The 16,057-nt window shown below is 38.6% G+C and overlaps 1 protein-coding gene across 17 annotated transcripts in view; it reads right to left on the bottom strand.

The window, feature by feature from the left end:
* The window catches only part of ROBO2 (roundabout guidance receptor 2), a 620,357-nt gene that overhangs the window by 163,312 nt on the left and 440,988 nt on the right, over nucleotides 1-16,057 (bottom strand). The gene's annotated exons all lie outside the window — the stretch shown is intronic.

Here is a 16,057-nt window from a genome sequence, read left to right as displayed (position 1 = left end):
CACTGCTGAAAAAATGCAACCCAATCAGATTTGGCCCCCGGACAACATGTGCTATCATCACTGTACCGTGAATTGAGATTGATTGGTAACCAGCTGTGACAAAGTGGGGAAATGAAAAGAAAAGAAAAAGAAAAGAAAACTGTGACAAAACCATTACCATCTGTTTCACCAAATAATGAATAAAACAAAACAAATTAATCTACAATGCTTAAAAATAGTTAATATATTGAGGTTACTGTCATGCATTGGTTTGAATTTATAAAAAAAATGGTTAAATTATTTTTCTTCTCTGCTGCTAATGATTTTGCCCCATTTCTAAAACTTTATTTGTTCATTGTTCAGTACCCAATCATCTGTCTGCACTTAACAAATAAAAAAAAGATAATGTACTGAAATTATAGAACTTTTGATAATTCAAATGCTGTGTAGGTGACTGTTAAAATGAAGGTTTTTGGATTTGCTATCTTCTATTCCATTAGAGTGTAATAAATTTACACCGTGCTTTACAAAACACATTGAAGGCAAGATTTCCAAAAATGTCCACGTAATTAAGAAAATTAGAAAATACACATGTGCTTACATGCCTACTTTGCATGCACAATTAGCACAATTGTGTCTGCAGCTGCAGTCATTACACTCATAGATGGCCTGGTAAATGTCTAACTGGTGATGTGAGCGTGCATTTCCTTTGACTGTGTATTCAATCATTGCAATTGTGAATGCAGATAAGACACATCAATGGGCATGAATTTTGGCATTCATATAGTTCTCCAAATGTGGCCCATAGAAAGTCACAGTCTCTGCAGAAAGCAGTTTACAAGAAGAAGGATTAGATCTTTCACTGGTGCAAATTGGTGAACCTCATTTAAATGAAGTTACAACAGTTTATACTATCTGCGGATTTTTCTCCAAAGCATGTTCGCGACATTATCTTTATTAAAAAGAGAGTTTGTGTGCAGACTTCTTGTAGCTACTACAAAAAGTAGTAGCTACAAGAAGAAGGAGATATTTTGCTCCATTTTATAAGCCCACAGCTTAATTTTTTTGTCAGGCTAATTAACAAGTAAAAAAGAAAAGTTCCAAGAAAATGAAGTTATTTTATAATGGAAAGCTGGGATTACAGGCGCACACCATAATGCCCGACCATTTCAGATGTTTACATCTAAAATTTCACAGTGCTGTAACCGTGGGAGTCCCGACCCAAAAGGGAGTCGTGGGAGGTCGCAGGATTGCCACCCTTATTTCTGCGCTGTTGCTGCCGGTGGTGCTGCCTTCAAAGCTCGGCAGCTAATGGCACCAGTAGCAGCGCAGAAGTGAGGATCACAGGATATGGGATGGTCATCGCTTTTGTGGGGGCAGAGCCTGGTCCCCCCCCCCCCATCCTGCCCAAGGCCCCTTTAATCCCTGAGCGCTGGATCCGGAACCAGGGAGGGGCAGTCTGGGGACACCCCAGCAGGGGGTTCCTATCATGCACTGGGCCATTCCCGTGGCTGGGTCAGACACACCTCCGGGAACCTCCACTGGTTGCAGGAAGCTCTGCGGCTGCTGGCTGGGAGCTCAGCTCTGAAGGCAGCACAGAAGTGAGTTATATATAAGATATATGTGTGGATACAAACCAGCCACTTTAAAACATCACATAAAATTATTCCTGTTCTACAAGTCACAGTTAGAATGGGTCTGGCTTTAATAAACGAGAAATAAAGAGAAAGCAAGCAGATGAAAAAAACATTGCTGGTAAGGAAATTCTAATAGAAATTGGGTGATTCTGATTGTGAAATTTGGCAGTCTCTGGCATATATGAATGCACTCATTGCTGGTTTTGATAAGTGACAGTTGTATAATAGTGTGCTGACAGTTTATATATGCTTTAAATTACCTTTATTTGTGTGTGTGTGTGTGTATAAAAATAACACACACACACACAGAGCTTTAAATAACCTTTATATATCCTTGAGCCTGGGGATCCCAGATGCTGGTGTGGTTTGGAGATGCATCTTAGAGTCAACTCAGGACCATTCTAAATTGAGCCAGCTGCTAAGAGCCCCCAACTCAGCATTAGAGCAGGTGGGCTGTGGCAGTCTGCTCCACATAGTGGCTACCTGTACACTCCCTTTTCCCTGGGCATGCCTCCTACACCAGCCGCAGGGTAGATGCACAGCATAGGATCCATATGCTTTCTCTGAATTCACCATGCCACGGAAATCCTCAGGTAGATTTTTAAAATGGCTTCCTGGTGGTTTTTCACTTGCAGACCAAGTGAAGTGGCCAAAGTAGGGCCCAGGACCTGGACCAGGGACAGAGCTAAGTGACATAAGTTATTTTTCACATCTGCTATTGACACATTAAACACTTGGAAAGAATTTTTTGGCTTCATCTGAAAACATTTATGGTTTGCTATCAGCACATTTTTATAATTAAACTACCATTTCCAGTATTAATTGCAGCAATATAAAGTACAAAACCACATGCTCACTATTCCTTAAACCAACATATGCTTTTGGCATTTGATAGAGTGGCCTGAAATACGTTAAAATAATATGAAACTCTAACAGTTACATTCATTGTGCAAAATTGCTTCAAGTTCTGAAGTAACACATGATTTTTCCCCGCAAGCAATGCATTTTTTTGTTATTAATATTTATACAGTGCCATAAGTCACACACACACATATGTATGTATGTACACATTATTGACAGCTCAAAATCTAAATAAGACAAAATTCAAAAGTGATGGTTACAGATAAAAAAGAATAAAGACTGGGAAGGATAATCCATAGCAAAAGACAAATGAAGTGTGTTAAGTTTTCTTTCTTTACAAGTTACAGTGACTGGTAAGAGACACAGTCAATGCTCGAAAGCTAGCCATAAAGTTTAGGTGCTAAGAAGGGATGTGAAGAAGAAGAGAGTCAGGATGCCATTCTTTTCCACAAAGAAGTTCTCTCACAGACAGTGAAGTAAATCTGTAACACCAAAATATATACAAAGGACCAAATGTTTGTGTTTGACTAAAGGACTGAAGGGCTTATTAAAAGGATATGGAATCATTCACCTCACCTCTACATTACCTTTTCAATTACAGACAAGGTCAGTATTGACTGGAAATTGTTACCACCTATGACTACGTAAAATAGCTTTGTGGTCTCACTTCAGCTCCTGACAGACAGTTCTCCGTGCCACAAAAATCAGAACCAATTGTCACCCTTTTTGGCATTCTGATATAAGAGGCCACATGGGCAGCAGTGATACAAATGTCCCCAGTGCCTGACAAATATACTTCAACGCTGATGTAAAGGACCATTGATTTAAAGGAGGGTAGCTCTCCACGCCAATTCATTATGGGTATGCGTACACTGCAGCTTGGAGTGAGCCAGACTTGTGGAAGCGGGGCTCACACTACCATACTAAAAATAGCTGAATGACATTGTGGCACTGGCAGCAGCTCAGCCTAGCTACCTGTGCTCAGACCTGGGGGTGACTCATGCTTCCCCAGGTGCTGCAACATCCACACCATTATATTTAGTGCACTAGCATGAGCCCCACTACCACAAGTCTGTCTACCCAGGCTGGGAGGCTCGCTCTCAGCTGCAGCCTAGATATACCCATAATGAATTGGCATGGAGACCTATCCTCCTAGCTCTGAAATGGTTCTTTACATCAGAGTTGAAATGTATTTGTCAGGCACTGGGGACATTACTGCTGCCCATGTCGTAATTCATCTGTCAACAGAGGACTCTCAAGTCTCAGGGCTGTCAATCTAGCACTTTTCACAGCCACAAAATTCACTTTAAAGAAGGGGGGAAATACTACTTCATGTCCATTTCTGCTTATAAATTTTAAAAAAAGGATACAGCCATGGCTGGAATCCAATAACCAAGCCTGAGCCAAGATCAGCATCTTGAATTCACTAAACATGCTTTTAGACAGTTAAAAGAAGCATTTTTCAGAAATCTGAACATGCTGCTTGTTAACATTCTGAAATGAACAGAATTTGTGTTGGCTGGTCTATGCTTCTTTGCCTTAAGCGTGATGATTAACTACGGTAGTCTTGTCAGTGAAATTAACTGAAAGATTTTCTAATCTCTATTGTAAATCAAGAACAAAGCATAAGGTGGTCACTAAAGAGGAAATCGTGTTAATGTTCTAATTCAAGCATTTTTGATGTTACAGTTGAACTCAAAATCATGTTATTAAAACCAGTTGTTTCACTATTGTTGAATTGGTCTCAGCACAAGACCTAACAACAGGAGCTGGCTCATGTCAGAGGTTTGTTGGTTCTTACAGTATAAAAATTCTTCTGCAGTGGTTTCATGGGCAACCTTTGATTTCTTCTAATGAAACGCTCATCCTTCATATCCTTTACTGGGAAGGAACATACTTAAAATAAGAGAGGAAGTCTCCCTGTGTCCCACCTTCCGAATAGTACCAATGAGCTAGTGGCTACTGGTCCTAATTCCTGTTTGTGGAGAATCCATCTTATTTCTCTTCTGAAAGGGTTTCCATGCAATTTTTTTCCACACAATTTAAAAAAAAAGTATATGGTCTTATTAGTCAACCCAGGCAGTGTAATTATTTATCAGAAACCCAAATTACTTCATGTCCTTAAAAGAGTGTAGTACATAACAAAAACGCAGGCTTCCTTAGCATGAACTCTGAGAACCTGCTCAACATTTCTGAATTTTAGAAGCAAATGTTACAAACAATGCAATTACCAAGCATTTTTATTTGGTATAGCCAAAATTTTCCAATATTACAAGTGGTAATAGACTGGAACAAGTCATATTAAGAATTTTTAATTTGAATGCAAATCTACATCACGGTTTTCAACAGCATTTATTTAATATCCAGTAAAAACCAGAAAAATTGTAAAGGAAGAATCAGTGCTTGAAGGGAATATCATTGGGCTGGAATGTTGTTCCAGAACATTATCAATTTCAACAGAATTTAAGTATTCTGATTTTTAAAAGGATTGAAAAGGTAGAAAAAAACAAAAACCATCTGTGACCAACCAGCTTTCAGTGGGGAAGCAGCAAGTGCTCCACAGAACACTAGTTGTTCATGTGGCAAAATTTGAGCATCTCTACACTAAATTGCTGGTTGACAGGGTCACTTTAAGTCTGTAGCCACATGGTTGTAAATAAATTCTTCCAGACTTGAACCACATCAATGCAGGATTGTCTTCATGAGTCTGCAAACAGACAGTTTGAAATAATACCACCTCTGAGAGGTATCAACTCCCTTTCTCACCTCTCTGGAGGGCTGTTGACTCTTAAATACAAAGGAGAGGGGGAATCAATCCTCAGGTGAAAGGGAAGGGCCAACAGGAGAGAATCATGGTGAGTGGGGCACCACTTTGATACTTGATAAGAATTATATAGAAGACACATACACACCCCAGTTTTAAATGACTTCATCTGTTTTAGGATAGCAGCAAATAAATATGTTTGTATTGCAGGTCTTGGACCTCTACTTTTGATCTGTTAAGTTGTATGAAATATCCACAAGTTATATTATAGACCAACATATACCGGCCATGTGCTGTATTTAACACTGGACAACAAATATCCTCTGGAAACTGCCTCTAGTCTCTCCAGTTGCACATAAGTATACAAATATCACATTCAATTTCTTTCTTTTACTCTTTCTCTTTGACAAGCTATTAAAAACATCCTGTTTTCTCCCCTACGTTCCTCATAAAGGGAGTCAGTCTCTCCTTGATGGTTAGTTTAGGAAGCAAAATGCTGAGAATGGAAAACACAATGGATGTAAGGTGATATAGTGTGAGTGCTACAGTTAATATGACAAACCTTTCCCCCTGATTCCTTTATTTAATACGATTAATTGTTATTAATTGCAACAGAAATTTGCTGATGTAATCAAAGATTAGATCCATCACACCATTAAAACACAGTCTTTCCTCTAATTAATTTTCAGTACACATTAGACTACATTTTGTTACAATCTGTACTAAGATTAACTCGACCAAAGCACTCAGCACTGTAGGGTTATTAACTCATATTTCATTGAAAGGTCATTCTCCCCTTGGTTGTAACTAGAGGAGACTGCAGTTAAATACCTCACTGTTCCATCCACAAAATATAAATGTTGTTATGTAGCGCTTCTTTTGTACAATAGAATTCAAAATTACACAGTTTTTTTCTTACTTACTGAAACAGCTTTTAAAGCCTGATTCTGAGAGATGTTGGCGTCAAAGGGAAATATAAGTGCTCGGGATCAGGCCCTAACTAAATCCTTTTTAAAAATGAAAGTTTCTGACTTTTATCCATTTAGAAGACCTGATACAAGTCTTATCTGAAACTCTTTCCGAAGAGTCCTACTATTGTGGACACTAAAGGGCTGATTTTTAAAATGCAGTCTTATACCTGCAATTTTGTGTCAATAGAAATTACCAGTGCGAATCCTGGAAACTAGATCTCTGCCTGACAATGCATGCAAATCAGAAATCCAATTGATGGAATTTGTGCCCACAGAATGTGTATGAAATTACGTGCACTAAAAAAAGATACTAGATTTAAAAATGTGTCATGGGCTGCTGCATGGGCCTTACAGTTGAGGCCAAAATGTAGCCAAATTCATACTTGAAAAAAAAGAGAACTTCTAATTTTGTCTAAATTCTCACTTGTGACTGAAGTTGGTGCTCATATTGCTCTCACTTCAACAATTGCTTAATCAAATTAAATATAAAATCAGAGGTTTGAATAATGACTTTTTTTTACATATAAGCACAAGAGATTATCCTTTAACAACAGAACATAATGCATGTATTTTTCCAAAATAATTTTTAAAATGAACATTGTCAATTTTAAGTAAATAACAAACCATACCTCTGCTTTTTATGATTTTCTCTGCTGTTTCATATAATAACCCTCAATCTCATAACACTTAGCAATGCACTTTGTGTAAACTGCATACCACTTTAATTCTGAAGTATAACTTAAGGTTTCCCTGCCTACCTTCTCCCATTGTGCGGATAGCATCTAAAATAAATAACTCTTTCTGCTGATGCAGTTGCCACTTTTCATTCCTTAGTACAATGCTCATCTAATCAGACAGTGTCTGTAAATGCAACTTACAAGTGCAGGTTGTAATTTCATTAAAGATGTATTTACAGAGCTCAACCAGCTGTTCTAGGCTGGAATACCAAAAGAAAAAAAAAAGACCCATGTGATTGCTACTTAAGACATTTTTTAAGGCAACTGTAAAATACATTCTCTGAGTAAGTCTCACTCTTATGAAGAGCTGGCACTGCTATCTTCTTCTATGTGAAAGGTTTAAACAGTTATTACAGCGTGTCATAAATTTTAACTTGTAATTGAAAATCTCTTCACTTCCTCAGGAAAAAAAAAATCCTGTATTGCTTGCTACATAATTACAGGCTATGCAGCTGCTCTCTTAGGCTTTACTAGGAAATTTGAAGACATGAAACACTGCACAAACTCTATTCAAATTTTTATTAAATAGAAAGCCAAAGAAATGTCACCCCTCCACCAAAGAATCTCAAACAATAACAATGCCCCCCTTCCTGTTCTAAGGATTAAAAGGAGCAGAGTCATGATTTGAGTAAGGCCATATTTGGTTAGAGGTCTTAACTGTTACTCCCCATTTCTTAGGAGTCTATTTGCCCTTCAATAAGTCCTGTTTACATCAATCATGCATCATGGAGACAACTGGACACCGAACTGTGTCACTGAAAAAGGGTGTGGTATACTGACTTTAAAAAAAAATCCAATATGGCCTGGTTCCTCTGCCTAACTTATTTGCTTTGAAATAATCTTTTGTCCTCAGTTGCTTTGAAATCATCTTTGTCCTTTCTACCTGTATCATTTATATGGCAAACCAAGTTTATTCATGAGATAGTGAACCTAATCTTTTAGCTAGGGGCATCAGGCTAGTGACTCCACAATTTCCTGTTCACCTTCAGTAGTTTGACGTGAGTCATACTTGATTAACTATTCCCCTAGCCTCAGTGCAGTGTGGTAGCTATGGATTGATGTAGAATTTTTAGAGCAATTAAAATAAAATATACACCCTGTGCCTCTCTCCTTGACTCACAATGCATTTCAGTCGTGGGTCATTGATTCAAAATGGACAGCCTCTGGAACGAAGCTTTACACATCCCAGAGTTCACATTGTACTATTATTTTCCCTGTTGGTTTAGTACCAAAAATTTGTAATATAGGGAATTGTTAATCTGTTGGGAGTAGTTTGTGGTCTACAAAAGAGTAGAAATGCTGAATAATTCAGTTAATATACAATCAAAACAATATAAGAGGAATATGGCTGTAGGCAGCAATATTATTGTATAAACTGTGTCCATGGACCCTTTCTTAGAGCTTTCTTAATTGATGACCAGTTTCTTTGGAAACGAATACAGTGTTCTGTAACTATGTGGTTAATAAGGGGGCACCAGGCACCAAAACCTTTACATATTTTCCTTGCAGTGCCTACTTCAAAGTTTAAAATAAAAAACCTATCTACAATACATATATAGCCCCCTATTACTTTATTATCTGAGCATCTCACAGTCTTTGTCTTTACCTTCACAACTCCCTCACATGCTATTATCTCTATTTTATAGATGAGGAACTGAATTATAGGGACACTAAGGGCCAATTTTAAAAAGATATTTATGTTCCTAATGATGCAGGTTGGTTCCTAATGAGATTTTCAAGAGTATCTATAGTGACTTGCCAGAACTCACACAGGAAACCTGTGGTGGAACAGGGACTTATACTCAGGTCTCCGAAGTCCCAGGATAGTGCCCTGACCACTTACTTTGTTACCTCTCATTTCTCAGAACTTTTGGAAATCAGGTCTTTTATTTAGGCACTTACAAAAGGATTTAAGAGTAAGATTTTTGTTAAAAAAATAACTACATGACTTCGAAGCACCAGTCATTGACTTTCATTTGGATTTATGCTCCTAAACCACTTAGACACTTTTGAAAATTCTATCATAGAAAACTTACTTTAGGGATCCAATTTTGAAAAATCTTGCTAAAAACACCAATCCAAACTTCATATTTTTACTTGAATTCAGCTTAAAAATAACATCATTCATTTATTTTTGTAAATAGGAATCTGAACAAAAACACTAGATTGCAACTTTATTGTTAATATAACTTAAAAATACTCAAAGTTTCTTCAGAAGTTATGAGTTGCTTGCTTTTCTTAAATTAATCCAGCTGCAACTTGATATACACATTGATCACAAAAGGATCTTTATAACTAAAATTATAATAGCAAGGTTTCTAAGGAGCTGAAGGGCTTTTCAATTACTATGCAACACAAAGTTTGGTGTAGTAATAGCTATATAATTTGACTGTATTATCTCCTAAGTATGATACGTGATTATGCTCTCCTTACTCTTAGATTTCTCAGTAAAGTTTAAAGAAGAATTTAGACTGATAGAGAGAGAGACATTTACATTCTTGTAGGCTAATATCCTGATCTTGCAAATTACTTTGTACAACTGCTTCCTATGAGGTGCTCATTTCAGAATCAGGGCCTAACACTCTGTATAACAAAATTCATGTTTTAGCATTACTGAACTAGACATTTTTGAAAGCTGAAATCTTGAATGGAAACCTTAATAAACCTTTAACACTAGTCACCCTAGTGGGCATCTCCTATAATCCTGCCATTGTACTCCTGGGATGAAGCCAAGAGGAGAATATTATTTAAAAACAGAATATACACTAACATTAGGCAGCTGCACAAAGAATGTCATCAGCTGTGGAAATAGGAAATTGACACTCTAAGCTGTAAGACAAATAGATGGGTGGAACATCTGCTCAGAGGAGGGTTTTATTTATGTAATAAGGGATGCAAAGGGAAAACTTTCTGAAGGTTTCATACTGAAACATAGATGCAAAATGCTTATAATAGAGGTGCTCAGAAGATGCAAGTTCACTTCATTTTCTCTTAAAAAAAATCTCCCATTCAATCAAAGAGAAAATACTCAGAAGTTGTCTTCAATTTCAACTGACAGAGCTGTCATGCTGTCACTTGCCCATCTTTTAGATATTCATTTTGTCTACAGCTAGACAAATATCTTTGCCCACACTGAACAAATATATATATAGTAAAAGCTGTTCTTTCAGATTATTCCAAATTCAGCTGCCTAGATAAAATACAGTTCAAAATGGCTTTAGAGTCCCAAGTACTCTTTGAATGATGAGGACGTCACTTTAAGATTTTGTTTATATAAATGATAGATTTCTCCTCCCTTTACCTCATCCTTAAAGGAAGCTGAGCGGTCATAAAATGTACTAGAGTGAAAGAACTAGAAACTAAAGTAATCTTCTTATTCAGTGAACACGTAAAGCACAGAAAGGGATAGTAGAAATCCACTCACCCACATAAACAGGGATCTGATGGGGTCAGTGACAAAGGGAGACCGTCCAAGCAGCCAGGGAGGGAGACACTTGCCAAGGGACAATAGGTAGCACCTCCCCCTGGGAGTCTCTGGAACTCATTGGCCAGTTGGGGAGTGAAAGGTACTGATTGGTCAGCATTCCCCAGCTTCAGGATTTAATCCAGCATGGAGGCCATGTGGAGCCTGCTTTGGCTCTGTTCCAGCAGCGCAGCCTACCCTTCCAAACAAGGAGTGGGAATCTGGCCAGACAGATGTGGCAGGTCTAGCTGATCACCTGTTTAGGGGATCAGGAAGGAATTTAAGTAGGAAGGTGCTTAGTATGTAACTCAGATACTGGGGTGGAGTTGTTTGTTTGTTGCAACCTGTAGCCAGTTGCCAGAGTGGCTAATGAATGGTTCCCAGAGGTAAGAAACCTGGGATTTTGGTGAAGGACATTGGGTTCCTGTGATAGGGTCAGACCCTGTGGCCCTGCTACATCCTCTGTTCTCCTTGGACAGCAGCAGGGGCAGGGGGGAGATGGAGGGTGCTAAGACTTAGAGAGAGCTGACTCCTGGAGGGTAGACTGAGGAGATCCTACTCTGCTTTCTGGGTTACATGGTAAGGAGCCTTGTAACTTCTGCAGTGGAACCAAATAAATGCCTGGTATAGGAGAGTATGGGTGGTAGGTGGGTAGCCTCCCCTGTGATAAAGTTTAATAAAAGTTGTGATCTTATGCTTAATTCCATGCATGTGTCTGTCCTCATTGTCCTGCTCTGTCCACATAAAGCCTTCCCTGTACTGCCTCATCAATGTATCTCAGCCTTGACCTAAAGAACTTAGGCCAAATCCCCAGCAGGTATAAATCATCGCACATCTATTTACTTCAATGAAGCTATGTCATCATGGAGGGGGGTGCTCTAGTCCTCTCTCTAGAGAGAGCAACTTCCACATCCTTCAAATCCTCAGCCTTCCTGATGAGACTGCTGAGAAGCGTCTGCCTGTTAGCATGACATTGATCCCAGAAAAAAAATAATGGAATGACTGATACTAACTACCTAAACCAAAGGACTCAACTAAAAGAGTTAAAGAAAGATTGGCATTAATTATGTTACTGTAACCCGCACACCTGGGTGTGGTGTTCTGTCCCATCTCGTAGCACCGAGACCACTTAGAGACAGAGATTAATGAGTCTGCTCCACAGCCTTAGCTAACGGCCATATGGCATTTAGCTCATGCAATAGAGGCTCACGCACTAAGCTCCAGAGGTCCCAGATTCTATCCCCCTGCTGACAACAGGGGATCTGTTCGCGTTACAAGTGAGGGCTCATCTGGGATTTCAACTGGGAAGTCTCTGAAGCTCGGGACGTGCTTGCTCAGCTAGGGGAAGTATGTAACCCACACACCTCCTGGGTGTGGTGTTCTGTCCTCTCTGGTGGCGTCGAGACCACTTAGAGGCAGAGATTAATTAATCTGCTCTACAGCCTTAGCTATATGCTTATAGTTCATGCAGTAAAGGCTCATGCATTTAGCTCCAAAGGCCCCAGGTTCAATCCTGTCCACCAATGACCAGGATCTGTCAGCGTTGCATTACCAACATGGGTTTATGGAAAATACATATTACCAAAAAAAAATTAATATAATATTCTCAGACATCTGAAAGGCATTTGACTGGGTATCATAATTTTGGATAAAGAATATAGAATAATACAAAATCAACATGGCACATAATAAATACACTAAAAACTGGTTTACTGATAGGTATCAAAATACAACTGTAAATGAGGGATCATCATAAAATAGGTGTTTTTCTAATGGGATCAAACAGGGATTGGTTCTTGGCACTATACTATTTAATATCTTTATCAATGACCTAGAAGGACACACAAACCCATTACTGGTAAAGTCTGCAAATGATGTAAAGATTGGTGGTCTGGTAAATAATGAAGAAGAGAGGTCACTGATACAGAGTAATCTGGATCGCTGGGTAAGAGGGGTATAAGCAAACAGGGCCAAATGTAAGGTTATACATTTAAGAATGCAGGCCACATTTATAAGAGGAGGAAGAATCTATCCTGGGAAGCAGTAAGTCTGAAAAAGACTTGGGCATTATGTAGAAGGTCAGACTAGACCTTCTGGTCTTAAAATGAATGAATCTAAGTATCATTGTAGCAGCTTGTGATGTTCTAAGGACTAAGATGAAGATTCTAACATTGTACCTTCCAATTATAAATGCAAAAAACCTGTTAATGCAATGTTAAACCGCACTATAAAAACATAACATCTGGAGTATTCTCTGGTGGCTAAAGCTGGTTATGATCAGAATGTTAGCGTGCATCTCCCTTCCATTTAAGTAAACAATGAAAACCAGTTGTGTGTGTGTGTGTGTGTGTGTGTGTGTGAAAGCCCAGTGGATGTTTTAAAATCAAACTTTTACTAAGAAGAAATCATATTTGGATATGAAATTAAAGGTAATGCATCTCACAATAGTTAAAATATGAAAAGAAAGAGAAGAGCATATAGGCAGTAAGAATGGACATGATCTAATGCAGTGTTTCCCAAACTTGCGATGCCGCTTGTTTAGGGAAAGCCCCTGGCGGGCCAGGCTGGTTTGCTACACCTGCCACGTCCACGGGTCCAGCCGATTGCGGCTCCCACTGGCTGCAGTTCGCTGCTCCAGGCCAATGGGAGCCAATACGTCCCTGGGCCCGCGCCGCTTCCAGCAGCCCCCATTGGCCTGGAGCAGTGAGCCGCGATCGGCTGGACCTGCAGACGCAGCAGGTAAACAAACCAGCCCGGCCCATAAGGGGCTTTCCCTACACAAGTGGCATCCCAAGTTTGGGAAACACTGATCTAATGAAATATAAAACTTAATTGCAAACCACCATCAGTTCAGAATCTGGAATTTCTACTTACAAGACTGACTTAATAGTAATAACAATGATTTTTAAAAAAAGCACCTGAACATAATAGATGTCCTAAGCATGAAAGTATACGCAGTGAAACAAAAATCTAAAACAAAAGGACATCTTGATCTGCCCACACATCAAAATCCCAAGTTTGATGTAATTATTCTAATCATAAGCTTCCCTGATGCTGGTTCTCACACTAGATATACATACATTTGTTACTGCATTTGGAACAATAGCTCTGTCAAAAATCTCCCTTTATTTTAAACTGCAAAGTAAAGATATATTTTAATAGCTATAAATATGCATTCTATTCAAATGGAACGTTCAACATGTGTAACGAATTTAGGGTTATTTGTCCTATTCTGTTTTTTGTCATTTTATTAATTTTTTGGGTGGTGGGAGGAATTAACAACCCAATCTTGAAAATATTACTAAGAGTATTGTTGCACCATGAGTTGCTACCATTGACTTCAATGGACCTGTGCACAACAGTAAATGCTACATTTGGCAATAGTGTTTGCAGGATCAGTTCCTAAAATATTAGTCTTACCACATTACGTGCAAATACATACAGTATACCCAAATTCAATATGTATTATCATTACATTAGTTTTGATGTCACAATATATCACTAGTAGGAACGTTACAGGAAGAAACAAATTCCAGTTAACACATTTTTAAATAACTCAATTATTATTATTATTATTATTATTTGGTGAAAAAAGAAAACCCAAACATTAAATATTTTAAAATCCAGAAGATTGGAGTTCTTTGTTAGCCTGAAATCTTTATCAAACTTAGCAGTTAAAGCAACGAGATCAGCAGTTTTCTACTGGTGGGGTATGAGTCAAAAGTAGATCATGAAGGAGCAATAGATTGGTCATACCCTCCAAACCGAGAGCAGCAAAATCTTTGGATTAATATGTATGCATCCAGGAAGAAAGAGTGGTATGTTTATAATAGATCCTTGTAGTATGCTTTTTTTGAGTACCCAATTTCAGACATCTTAATGGGGTCTGATTTTCAGATGCTGGTCGCTGAGCATTTTCTAAAAATCAGGCCCCTTTAAGTTGTTTTAAGTTAAGCGCACAGAAATTGAAGCACATGAAAACTGAGGCCCGCAAAGGCTACATCTACTCTATGAGCTAGGGTTATGATTCCCCTGCTCACAGGCACATACACGTGGTAACTTGATGACAGTTAGTGCAAGTATAAATGGTAGGGTAGCTATGGTAGCAAGGGCAGCAGAAGTGGAGGCACAGCTTAGCCGTGCAGAGTATTTTCCCATCAGTTTCAGCAGTGCTTCTACTCTGCACAGTTAAACTGTGCCATGCTGCCATTGCCTGTGCTAGTACCACAGCAACACTTCTATTTATACCTGTGCTAGCTCTCATTGAGCTACCACACGTATGTGTACATGAGCAGGGGAATGAGACCCTAGCTCACAGTATAGGCATGGTCAGAGTCACTTTTGGTCAACAAATGAAGGTGTTAAGAGGCCTTCAGTCTACCAAAGGGAAATCGGGGCGGGGATAGGTAAAGTTTACTACATGTCAAACAAAATGTTCTTGCTACCTTTCACAACATCTTATCACAACACAAGCTCATACGGAGCATAATGGAGCAAGCCACAGAAAAAAACAGAAAATTATTTATTGATACCTCAGAAAAAAACAAACCTCTTAATACAATGAAATGTCCATTTTCTGTAGAGAGTATTATTCTATTGACAAAGGTACATGCTAACGAAATACCTACACATGGTTTTGTGCTATTTTTCATGTCATTTTACTTGTCTATATACAGAACATTTCAAGAAGAATGAGAAAAGACAATATAATGAGTATGACACAGTATATTGTTTATGCGGGAGATGAACAAGGGGTTAGATGATGAATGCAAACTACCTTAATGTTATTTCTACTTGTATATCAACAACAACATGTCATGACCAAATATTTTACCATTGCTGGAAATACGAACATTGCTTTTGTTTGTGCTTGGTCAGGTAAGGAGAAATGTTTGGTTGCTGATCATGACCGCTCCTGACGATTCTCCTCCCAGGGAAACCAATGGGAACTTTACAATTCATTTCAATGGGAACACCCTTAATGTGTTCACAGCTGGAGTTCTTTTCTCATCCTTCATTTGCTCAGTCCTCTACAGTTCTAGCACTTGAAATTATTATACAAATATTCACCTCTCTATTAATAACTACCTTTTCAAGCTGTTGCCTTATTTTTCACTTTCACTGGGGAAATATGTTTTTCAAGTTAAACTAAGCCTGTTGTGTTAGTGGTTTCCTGCCTTTCTTTCTGCCAGAACATCTGTTACTAATGACTGAACCCTCTTAAATTTATTTTCTCTACTTCTGGCATTTTGTTTCTTTCTTTCCAAAATATTCCAGAAAAGACAGACTTATTTTCTAGCCTCAAACCATTGTGCAAGACTGGAGAAGAGTCAGCAAACCCTTCCAGCCTGCCTTATTTTTATGCCTTCCAACTACTGTTTCCAAGTGATATGTAAGCACTCTGCTCTGTTTGCCCCCTATAGAGCATCTGTAAGTTATTGTCTGGAATATCAGCTTTCTAAAGTACTTATTATTGTTTCTGGGGGCTCATCAGATACATTCTTCAAGTGGAGTGAATGTCTATGTGGGCAAAATAACTCTCCACCATTGCTCTCCCCAAGACCCTTTTCCATGGGTCATCATACCCCGAGTGGTTTTCCTTAGTTCACCAGCTCAAATGCATATTTGATAGTGTCATTTGACCA

Source organism: Mauremys reevesii, linkage group 1 (assembly GCF_016161935.1).
Source record: "Mauremys reevesii isolate NIE-2019 linkage group 1, ASM1616193v1, whole genome shotgun sequence".
Classification (NCBI taxonomy): Eukaryota; Metazoa; Chordata; order Testudines; family Geoemydidae; genus Mauremys; species Mauremys reevesii.
The sequence above is the reverse complement of the archived record's forward strand: the minus strand, read 5'-3'. Positions and strand labels throughout refer to the sequence as shown.